A 12,691-nucleotide genomic window follows, 5' to 3' on the forward strand; every position below is an offset into this window, starting at 1 on the left:
ACCATTTCGACTATAAACAAATGGACAGTTCATTTGCTAATTTAATTTGTTTATAATATTAATAAATACTATTTTGAGAACAATATTTATGTACAACTATAAACAAGCGAGCTATTCATTTGTTAATTTAACTTAAATTAAAACTTGTTTACAAATATAAAAAAAAAATTTTATTTTCGAAATATCGTTTTTTGTCCTTAACCCTTTAACGACGAGATGTGCTACTTTTCAACATGAAATTCAATCTCTTACAATTAGTAGAAAAAAGCCATAAAAGTTTTTAAAAGTCCATACCCTACTATTTTTGGGGTCGCTCTTTCGAATGGTGTGGTCAAAATTTTCAAAAAATGATATTTAACCCTTCTTTTTTCAAAAATATTAAAAAAGTCAAGTTTTTTAATGTAATTTTTTTCAAAAGAATTTTTTTCTGTGTCATAACGCTTTTCAAATAGAACAAAAAGTATCAAAAACGTGTTCCCGATAGTTGTACTTAAAAAATATTCATTTCTAAATTTTATTTTTTTCGATTTTGAATTTAAAATGGCGCTTGAAGGACAAAATTTTTTTCTCATTTTACGTAAGATGACAAACTTTTTCAAAATTGCTCAAATCTGATTGAAATTTGTTACTCAGGGGTTTTCGTGGTCGCTGATTACGAATTTGAAGTCTGATTTCAAAAATTCAAAATGGCGGAACGAATATGGCAGACGAAATTAAAAAATTAGTCGGATTCACTTGAATTTTGTTACTCTAGGGTTTTCGGGTCCACTGATTGCGAATCCGATGTTCGTTTTTAAAAATTCAAAATGCTTGGTATAAAATAGCTATAAGAATTGGTAAGGATATTTTTTACACCTCGTCTGCCTTATCGATTCCACCATTTTGAATTTTGAAAAACTAACATCAGATTCGCAACCAGCAACTCCAAAAACCCACGAGTAACGTGTTTCAATCAGGTTTGAGATATTTTGAAAAATTCGTCCGCCATTCTGGATCCGGCATATTGAATTTTTTTAATCTAACGTCAGATTCGTCATTATCGAACCCAAAAACCGCAGAGTAACAAATTTCAAGCGAATCCGATTAATTCTTAAAAAAGTCATCTGTCATATTGGATCCGCCATTTTGAATTTTTAAAATCTGATATCAAATTCGTAATCAGCTACCCCAAAAATCCCCGAGTAACAAGATTCAAGCAAATCTGAACAATTTTTGTATTTCGTCCGCCATATTAGATCCGCTATTTTGAATTTTGAAAAACTGACATCGGATTCGTAACCAGCGACCCCGATAACCCCCGAGTAACGAGTTTCAAGCGAATTCGATCAATTTTTTAAAAAAGTCATCCGCCATATTGGATCCGCCATTTTGAATTTTGGCAAATGGACATCAGATTCGTAATCAGCGACCACGAAAAACCCTGAGTAACAAATTTGAATCAGATTTGAGCAATTTTGAAAAAGTTTGTCATCTTACGTAAAATAAGAAAAAATTTTTGTCCTTCAAGCGCCATTTTAAATTCAAAATCGAAAAAAATAAAATTTAGAAATGAATATTTTTCAAGTACAATTATCGGGAACACGTTTTTGATACTTTTTGTTCTATTTGAAAAGCGTTATAACACAGAAAAAAATTCTTTTGAAAAAAATTACATTAAAAAAACTTGACTTTTTTTAGTATTTTTGAAAAAAGAAGGGTTAAATATCATTTTTTGAAAATGTTGACCACACCATTCGAAAGAGCGACCCCAAAAATAGTAGGGTATGGACTTTTATAAACTTTTATGGCTTTTTTCTACTAATTGTAAGAGATTGAATTTCATGTTGAAAAGTAGCACATCTCGTCGTTAAAGGGTTAATAAGTTAATACTCATAAGATTTATGCAATATCGAGAAGAAACAAATTTTTTTCCAAATATATGAGAAGAAAATCTATTAAAGTCATCATTTATTTGTTGTTTGCATTAAAATATAATAATAAAAAATCGAAATTCTAAAAAGTGCTTCCTTAAGTTTCTTAAAAATTTATTTTTGAGTATTTTAAAAAAAATTTGCGAGATTTCGACAAAATCTGTGGGCTGTACACTTTTTTGAACAGTAAATTGTAGATTCAGGTCATAGTGGCCGCGCGGTAAACAAACGTGCCGCCCGACAGAAAAAAATTAATAACTTTTCTCCTAATTGCGGGTCACTAATTTTCCAAACGGGTATGAAATCGTTTTAAAATATCCATTACGATGAAAATTGAATGAACTTCTTACGAAGTTAAGAACATTGTTTATTTTATAAATAAACAATTAAATTTGCAATAACAATTATAAAAATTAAAATTATTAAAATGAATTATTTCAAAACCTAAGGCCTAATATTTGAAAATATTACACGATTTCCTTAGAATTTCCTTAAGAACAGGTTCGTAAAAGTGTATAACAGAACTAAAAAATAGACTTTTGCTCCCAGCGTTCCACAAACAAAAGTAAAAAATAGTCTTTTTCGCCAAACAGGTTCATTATCCAATACCAAAACATTATCCCAATCAAATTAATGTTTAAAATCACGTTTATGTGTCGCGACAACATTAGTTTTCGACATTTTATGCTCATCCACTCTTACACTCAACATTCTTTTTGTTTCACCAACATAACAAGATGAACAATCCTTACAATTAATTTTATAGACACAATTTGTTTTATTGTTTTTTTGAGTAATATCTTTGCCTTTTTTAATAAGTTTATTATTGTTATTTATTTTTGAAATTGTGAAAATATTATTTTCATGTAACAATTTTGTAGCTTTATAATAAATATGTTCTGAGTAGGGTAAAACAATTTTTTTTACATTTTTTTAGTAGTAAAAAAGATCTTTGTCCATTGGTCTTTCATTCATATTGATCATGTGAAGTCGTTTTCTTATATATTTAGGTATCAATAAAATTTAGCCATTGTCTAAAAGAAGATTTTTGGCAATTTTGATATTTTTTTCATGGAATTTTTTATGTGATAATTTTATCGCTCTGTCAATGAGGTTATAAACAATACCAATTTTTTGAGAAATCGGATTATGTGAATAAAAATTTAAAAAACGTCCAGAAAAGGTAGGTTTCATAAACCAGTCAGTTATTAAAAGATTGTTTTGCTTTATAATAAGTACGTCAAGAAAATTTATAAAATTATCATTTTCAACTTCACATGTAAATTGTAGGCGTTCATCATAAGAGTTAAAAACATTCAAGATCTCGTCAATTTTATCAAAAGGAATACATGTAATAATGTCATCAACATAACGAAAGAAAAACAATGGTGAAAAGGATAATTTTTCTAAACATACTTCCTCCAAATCTATCATGACAAGGTCCGCAAACAAACCCGAAATAGGTGAACCCATGGGAGTTCCATAAGTTTGCTTATAAAACTTCCCACAGAATTGAAAAAAAGTGTTGTCAAAAAGAAAACGAACAATATTTTGTATTTCATCAAGTGGGATAACAATTTCTTTGGACATACACTGAGAGAAGTCCAGGGCGTAATAGTTCCCGCTAGACGTCGCTATAAGCTACTGTTCATGTTGCGTTTGAGATGTTTCGAATCTAGGGCTCAGACGCCCCGAGTCTGTCAAACATTGTTCCCGCATGTGAGAGAACAACTCGTGACCGAAACTAAAAGTTGTAAGTAATCCCGCTTCGGGACGTTCCACGTTTTTTATCGGGGCTTGAGACGTCCCGATCGAGGGTTCACATAAGAACATTCAAAATTATCACTCAAGCCTCGCACGGGACGTATTAGTTCCCGGACTTCTCTCAGTGTAGAAGCATATCTTTTTTCGATACTCTTCAGCACTAAATTACATGAAACATTAGTAAATAAAGACTTTACATCAAGACTTATTAATACATAGTTATCCGGAATACTTAAATCTTTAATTTTATCAATGAAAGTAAAACTATTTTTAATATGTGAGATGGGATATTTAATCAAATTTTTTAATATTTTGTGAAACCATTTAGCTAATATATATGTTGGAGAACCAATAGTAGATACTACTGGCCTCATAGGAAATCCCTCTTTATGAATTTTTGGAAGTCCATAAAATTTTGACAAACAAGTATTTGTTTGTGTTAATTCTTTGTTATTATATACTCTGTCCAAATATTCATTATTATTTAAGTGTTGTAGTAATTTATAACAATCAGATCTTAATTTAGTTAGCGGATTAGCATCAATATTCACATATGTTTCATTTTCAGAAAATAAACTCTCCACTTTTCCAATATAATCTGTTTTTTCATTGCGACTGTAGTATTGCCTTTGTCCGCAGGCATAAACATTAGATTTTTATTTTTACCAAGAAAACTTATTGCATCATCCAATTTTTATAATAATATTCTATGATCTATGCTTAGATGTTCGTGTGAGGCTTTTTTGTGGCCCAGTGAAAAAATGTGTAGTAATTTTTTTCGAAAATCATTAGTAATATCATTGTCATATTCGTTGGTTATAAAAAAGTGTTCAATAGGTTTTATATAATCAATTAACAATTTAGTTGAAATTTCACTATCAAAATTAAATTTTTCACCTAAAGACGCAATAGTTATAATATCATTCGGAATTTCGCATTCAGAAATATTCTTAAACCATTTTGGTTGAGTTACAATTCCAATGTTAGTAGTTCTATTCTTAAGTAGTTCAATTTTTTTGTTATATTTTAAATTTAATTTAGTTACAAAATTAAAATTGTAATTATCATTAACAGAATAAATCTGAATTAAAATTTCGTTCGAAAATATTTTCCTAAGTAGATTATTCAATTCATTTAATTTATTGCTTAAGAAATCCAGGTGGATACAATTATCCTCAATGAACACATTTAATAGTTTTATTTTAATATACTTTATGAATTTATTCATTGTTCGGTTTCCTGTCCTACTATGAAATGAAAAATGTCTCAAACCTGAAGAAATGGTGTCAATATGTTTTGGAATCAAATCATATGTCCGGCAATCCTTTCTTAAAAAAGACATGGAGTGGAAAGGTCGAATGTATCGAAAAGTATCGAAGTAAAGAATGGGCAATGAGAATGTAAAATCTTAATAGAAGGGTGTTTTTAATATTGTTTGTACATGTGAAGGTGGTGCTGCAGTCGTATGTTATTTAAAAAGAGCGCGAATATATAAATTTTATTTTTGTTAAGAGAAAGTACTCATAATAAATCTTATTTTGCATTGTCAAAAAAAACGTCAACATTTCAAATATAAATAAGCAAATTATTAACTAAAAAAATTTAAATATTATTATTAATGAAATAATGGACTTGGACAATGGACATATAAAAACTAGCACCGTAGACGGCCGCTTGCGGCCGTCGGAGGAGCTAGTGTAATAAAAAACGATGTTGAGCAGAACATGTGTTGTATTTGTTCTTTGTGTTAATCCAAATTTTGAGAAGACTCCATTGTTTGTTTTGGTCTCCATTGTTGGCAAATGAAAAGATATTTTGTATATCCATAGATGTATATGACCGTTGTAGATTCATGGTCGATAATTGTATATCCATAGATGTATATGACCGTTGTAGATTCATGGTCGATAATTATGATGATGTTGAATTTATCACTTGCCACAGTGGGCCAGAATCGAAAATTTTTGGCAAAAATTAATAACTCCAAAATTAAGAAATATTTAAAAATTTAAATTATCCTATATATTGTTTTCGGGGTCGCTGATCACGAATTTGAAGACAGATTTTCAAAATTCAAAATGGCGGATCCAATATGGCGGACATGACAATTAAAAAATTAATCTTTTTAAATGAAACTTGGTATATAAGGGTTTTTTGGGTCCCTGGTCACGAATTTGAAGTAAGATTTTTAAAATTGAAAATGGCGGATCCAATATGGCGAACATAACAATTAAAAAAATTAATCTTTTTTAATGAAACTTGGTATATAAGGGTTTTTGGGGTCCCTGGTCACAAATTTTAAGCCATATTTTCAAAATTCAAAATGACGGATCCAATATGGCGATCACAAGTTAAAAATTAATCTTTTTTATAAAACTTAGTATATAAAAGTAAAAATTGATAACATTTTTTTAAATATTAGCCAATTTGACTTTACATTCGTAAACATTGAATATAGATGACGGTTAGGATTGGCTGCTTTTATTAAAACACTCAGGATGTGGCACGAGAAGGCTCCTAATCCGATTCAACATCCCGTTTTTTTATTTTTTTTCATTTATTTATTTAAAAATTTTTTTATTTATTTATTTATTTTTTTTATTTTTTTTTATTTTTTTTTATTTTATTAGTTTGTTTAATTGAATAAAAGCGTAGTTTAAAAAGAACAAAGTTTAAAAAGAAAAATTGTTTTCTAAAATAATTTAAGATTCGATCTAATTATCTTCATTATCAGATAACTCTATTCCATCTAACATTGAAATATCAACATCATCTAACTCATTTTCTTCACCATCGAGATCATCATCACCATCAGTGTTGATTGATCTGTGCTGATTTTCAGTTTCAGAATTTAAAAATAGGTTACTTACCTCTTTAGGTACTGATAATAACTTTTTGTATTTAAGACGCGAAGAGAGATGATATTATGGATAATATCTTAGGATCAGATGTATCCATTGTGCGATTGAAAACATCCTCTAAATTAACCGTACGGTTATGCTTTCTACTAAAAGATTGTCTGTAGTTTTTGTAATTTTTGTTTCGAGCCTCAGATGCTTCCTCCCCAAGCATACCTACTGGAAGCAGACTCATTTTAATTATTTCAGAACCGTGAATCAAAATTTTGTGCAGCGTTGCTGGCATCGGGTACCAATAATAATAATTAATGTAAATCTTTGCAGTAGCAGTAGCAAATATATCGAATTTGTTGTAATCAAGCGGACTCTTGGATGACAAAGCAATCAAAATATTTCGAAAGTTACAAACTAATTGTGAATTAAGGCCAAGAATTTGAGCAAATAAATGTGGATTCGCAAAAGCTCTGCGAGCTGTATTGCCATCATTCGAAGTGCCGGAACCACCCGGTTTCGGTTTATCTACTCTTAATCCAAATTCTTTCCAAAGTAAATTTTGAATAAGATTTTTTCGAGCTTGAAAAGAATCTTTCTGCAACTTAGTTCTGATTTGCCAAACTTTCACGTCAAGTCTATAAGCGATATGCAAACATAATTCTAAAAATCGAATCCACGCATGTAGTGGACTAATTCCGTGTTGAAGTGAGTTAACGTTTGGCAAAATAATGTCTTTTTGTTTATTAGAAATATCATTGAATGTCTTTGGAGTTGCATGGCATATTGCACAAGTTTGCATGGATTTTGTCCCTGTTATAATATTTAATACTTTGCCGTCGATTAATGTTAAGAAAAGACAATAGTGAACATCAATATGATGGTTTTCGTCAAGCAAAATTTTGAAAACTTCTAGATTGTTAATTTTATTTTCAATATTATCTTTTTCTGTTAAAATTACGTCTTGTGTTTCTTTTGTAAATTGTAATTTAATAGGACGGCAAAATCTTGCAAATTAAGTTGATTCATTGTTCCACAGCACAACATTATTATCAGTCAACAATAATCGTAAAGGTATAAGTGTGGTAGCGAATAAGTTCTGATCACTTACTTCCTCATTTGTTGATAAAGTTTTATAGGTTTGCTTATACGCAGAATGACCCGAACTTCCGTCAAAACCCCATGAACACATTAATAGAACTTTCATCTCTGTTATATTATTTTCCTTCAAATAAAGAAGTATAGACTCATTCTGAATTTCAATAATCCTTTTAGAGGTGTGATTGAGTAAGGATTGAAGTTCAACTTCAGCAACAGTTTCACTGATTGAAATGGATTCTTTTGCTGGTCTGCATGCAGATTTAGCTTCTCTAACACTATTATATGATGGCCAAATGTCTGCTTTCGAGTCTATTGAGGATAAACGCATTTTTACATATAACTCTTTGGACATTGGTCCATTGAGTAAAAATGCTAAAGCTTCTTCAACAGATTTTTTTTTTACTTTTACATGTGATGTATCCAATAATTTGCGAATCTTCCTAGGCTGTTCAGGGGTTTTTACAATTTTTTTTAAGAATAATGCTTAAGTCGACTTGCTTAGAATGTTTTGCAGCGTAGCGACAAGCCATTATTAATTTTTGTGGATCATGCTTGTGCTCAGCGCTTATATTTGCAATCTCTTGTCTTCGAGAACGATCTTGTTTAAGATTAAATTCCATTTTTGGACGACCTGGCCCTGCACCTTTTACTTCGGTTTTTTCAAATAGTCCCTTTGTTTCAATATCAAATTCAGAATTAAGCCACTCTTCGTTCTGTTTTAAGCACCCCTGTAGATGTGCATAGATTTCTGTTAGCTCTTAGTGATTCCACGTGAAACTAAAACAGCAGATGGCGCCACATCTGTGGTGTCCGAGGTTACAATGTTTTTCGCGGTTGTCTGCTATGTTTATTAACAGTTTTGAAAGTTGAATTTCTTAAATATAGATTAAATTAATTTAATTAAATCGAGAATAAAGTAAGAATAGTTGTTGATAGATACGATATGACAATATGGGCCGAAATAAAGGAAACAAATGTATTGTTCCTAATTGTAATTCGGGTTACAAAATTTGCCAAAAAATCTGTCATATTTTATTAATCTTATCCTTTCACCTTTAAAATTTGTTTAATAATTTAATTTAAAACTGTTGAATTTAAAAAATTTTAATATGAAAAGAATTAATTTATTAATGTTAATTATTATTAACCCTCCGTCACACACCTTAGAAATAATTACACCATTACACACGTTTAGAGGAAATCCCTCACCACATTGTTATATAAATAAGCGACATTACAACATAAACGAAGGAATCAACAAAAATTTAGTTTTAACACAAACATACAAATATATAGTAAATTATTCTAAATTATAAAATTAATATAATTAATTTTCGGTCTCAAAAATAAAAATTAATTACACGAATGCACATCTGCTTCGAAGGAATTCCACTTTACATGTAAAAATAAAAATAAGCTAAAAAATGATTAAACAATTCATTTTAATTACTTATATATTTATAATATAATTTTGTCATTAACCAACAGTGGAACAAAAAATGTTTTGAAAACTTGATTTTTTTTACTTAACATAACCTCACTTTTTCGAGTTTTTTCTGGCTTTGAAGTCTCATAATTAATTATTATTAATAATTTATTAATATTAACTATTATTATTATTAATTATTATTAATAATTTATTAATTTAATATTCTTTATTACATTTCAAATTTATAACAAAATTAAATTTAACATGAAAAATACAAAATAAAATTTTATTCAACTATTTGTCGATTTATTAATATTTTTCAAATAATACTTTAATTAAATAACTATCCCATTAATTGTAAAAAAAATGTAGATTATGCTAATGTCAAATGAAACTGTCCCAAAATTTAAAAAAAATAATTATTTGCATTTTTATAATCATTTTAATGAGTTTATGTACAAATTGCGGACACCATAGATGTGGCGCCACCTGCTGGTTTAGTTCCATGTGGAATCACTAAGAACTAACGCATTTCAATGGAAAACGACATGTAGATAGATAGGGGTGGTTTTAAGAATCTGTCATACTTCCTACTTGCTTTTTCGTATTTTATTTTAAACTTAGATTTTAATGTCATTAAAGACTTTTTCAAGCGATTCATCGCTTTAACACAAATGTTTTTTGGATCACATTTCAAATTTTCTAAAATAATATGCATGACAGTTTCGATGTCATTTTTAGGATCGTTGAGTTTTTCTAAAATTTCTCTCTTTGTAAAAGTAGCCATTTTTAATTTAATAATCTTTTCTTGGTCCAATTTTTGTACGAAAAAAAATATATAGGGGAGAGTGGGGCAAGACAGGGTACTTAAGGTTTAAAGCGCAAAAAAAGGAAATTATCGAATATATACTTTATTATTATTTTTAATTATCATCTTTGGGAATCAGTCTTTCGTAAAAAAGGCGTACAAAGGCTATCTGTTTCTTAAAAAAGCTTATAATTAATAATATTGAAAAAATTGCAAATCTCCCCATCTTGCCCCACCGGCGGGTAAGATTGGGTACTCAAGAAAGCAACCTATTTCTGTCGACAAATTTCACAAGTAAAGGTTGCATCTTCATCTTCATGCATAACTGCAGTGAGCCCATTGGCCGCAGACAAAAAAAGCAGCCCAGCCTCCATTTGAGTCTAAATAATAACCATTACAATAGAGACAGGTGTATTTTCCATTTTACCATCGCTAATTGATGATTTAACCTGACAAGCTTTTTTCTTTTTGGTCACTCTTATTTTATTCAGTCTTGATTTTAGTAGTTTTCTTAACTTCTCTTATTTCTCTTTTTTTTGCTTAATTTGTAAACCCCGTCTTGCCCCACTCTCCCCTACCCCATCTTGCCCGCACCTACGAAATTTAATAAAACAATTAATTACTATAGTAATTAATCGTAGTAATATAAGTATATATACTTATATTACTAGTATATATAAGTATATATACTTATAGTAATATAAGTATATAATATAAGTATATTAGTAATAATATAGTTTGTTGAATCGTAAATTGTATACAATTTACGATTCAACAAAGAAAAAAAACATATATGCTTCTCTTCTTCTGTAACCCTTGACAGTTAGAAAAAAATTTATACAGTTCATTAACTGTTATTATTAAATAATAAACGCCTCCTAAAAAAGTGAAAAAATGACAAGAAAATTGTCGAAAACAGTTTTTTTAGTAAAACAGATAAAAGATTTGTTCTCATGGCTTTTAGGTTTTGTAAACAAGAAACTATCGTCTCGGTGCATTATTATGTAAAATATAATCGTGATTGGTGAATTCGTTTGTTAAATAAGGCCGGTACCCCGTCTTGCCCCACTCTCCCCTATATATATAACAAGTTGAGTGGAGAAAACAAAGTAAATATCTATTTTGTTCTTTTTTACAATACGCTTGGAATTAGTATAGTAGGCGCTCTATGTTTCAAAACTGTGTTATGTACTATGCGCCGCGCACCTACATTTTATTTCATTTTTAAGTTAAATAGGAAAACGCGCAAAAAGACGCAACATTTTCTTAAACTGTATGGTCTAACGAAGAGATTGACATAAAATAAAGTGTTGTATCTAGTGGAACTTAGGGGAACTGTCAATTGAAAGTGAGCACAAGAATAAAAACTTCAAAGAATGATGTAAAGGCAAGTGAAAAAAATAGCTTACTAATATTTTTGATATAGAAAACTATTTTTTTACGTTACCTTATACCTATTAGTAAAAGGAGGTCAATAGAAATTACATAAAAATACAAAATAAAAAAAATATTATTATTTTAGAAAAAATACGATTTTTTTTTTTAGCATATTTTTCAAATGTATTTTATTACCAACAGTACATTTTTTAATAAAAATCTTTGTAAATTTCGAAAAAACTACTTTAAGATGTACTTTTTATGAAAAAGTAATTACTTTTTGTAAATATGAGGCATTTCACATCAGAAATATCACGATTTGCAAAGGGTATGCCGATTTTCGCAAAACTTCGTGGTATTATTGTTCTATATAAGAGACTTCTTTCCCCCAAATTTTTTCAAAAAAAATTCAAAATTGTTGAAGATACGCCATTTTGAATTTTAATATTAATTTTATAAAATTTTGAATATCTCAGAATATTGTTTATGGATTTTTATGAAATTTACACATTTTTCAGGTAAAAGTATGTACTTTAAAATGCAAATAAAGTTAATAAAAAAAAAATTAATTTTTAAATAAAAAAATTAAAAAAAAATTTTTTAAACAATTTTTTGTTTATTTACTCCTCTCTGAGAAAAATGTTATTAACATATTTGGATTCCTTATGAATTCACCTTTAATTTTATAAAAAAAAATTGATGGAGACTCAACTGGGTCCGGAGATATTGAATTTTTTGTAAAAAAAAGCGTCGCCGCGCCATAGCACCATACTGCACAAGTCGCGCAGTACGTTACCGCAGTCGTGCATTGCTGCTGTAACTATGACTATTTTTTACAAAAAATTCAATATCTCCGGAACCAGTTGAGTCTCCATCAATTTTTTTTTTATGAAATTAAAGGTGAATTCATGAGGAATCCAAGTATGTTAATAACATTTTTCTCAGAGAGGAGTAAATAAACAAAAAATTGTTTAAAAAAAATTATTTTTATTTTTCTATTTAAAAATTAATTTTTTTTTATTAACTTTATTTGCATTTTAAAGTACATACTTTTACCTGAAAAATGTGTAAATTTCATAAAAATCCATAAACAATATTCCGAGATATTCAAAATTTTATAAAATTAATATAAAAATTCAAAATGGCGTATCTTCAACAATTTTGAATTTTTTTTGAAAAAATTTGGAGGAAAGAAGTCTCTTATATAGAACTATACTCCCACGAAGTTTTGCGAAAATCGGCATACCCTTTGCAAATCGTGATATTTCTGACGTGAAATGCCTCATATGAAACTTTGTTTTTTGCCACTTTTGACCTCTCCTGGCCCACTGTGACTTGGTTAAAAATTGTATAAAGTAGAGATGAAATACTATCAATCTATCCAAGTCAGGTTAAAATAAAAAACACCCCGTTTAACGTTTCGACGACACAATCGTCCTCTTCAGAAACTAAA

At 29.0% G+C, this 12,691-nt stretch overlaps 1 protein-coding gene across 1 annotated transcript in view; it reads left to right on the forward strand.

The window, feature by feature from the left end:
* LOC122503507 (autophagy-related protein 16-1-like) overlaps nucleotides 1-12,691 on the forward strand; it is a 180,477-nt gene that overhangs the window by 130,816 nt on the left and 36,970 nt on the right. The gene's annotated exons all lie outside the window — the stretch shown is intronic.

This window comes from Leptopilina heterotoma, unplaced genomic scaffold (genome assembly GCF_015476425.1).
Source record: "Leptopilina heterotoma isolate Lh14 unplaced genomic scaffold, ASM1547642v1 Lhet_11, whole genome shotgun sequence".
NCBI lineage: Eukaryota > Metazoa > Arthropoda > Insecta > Hymenoptera > Figitidae > Leptopilina > Leptopilina heterotoma.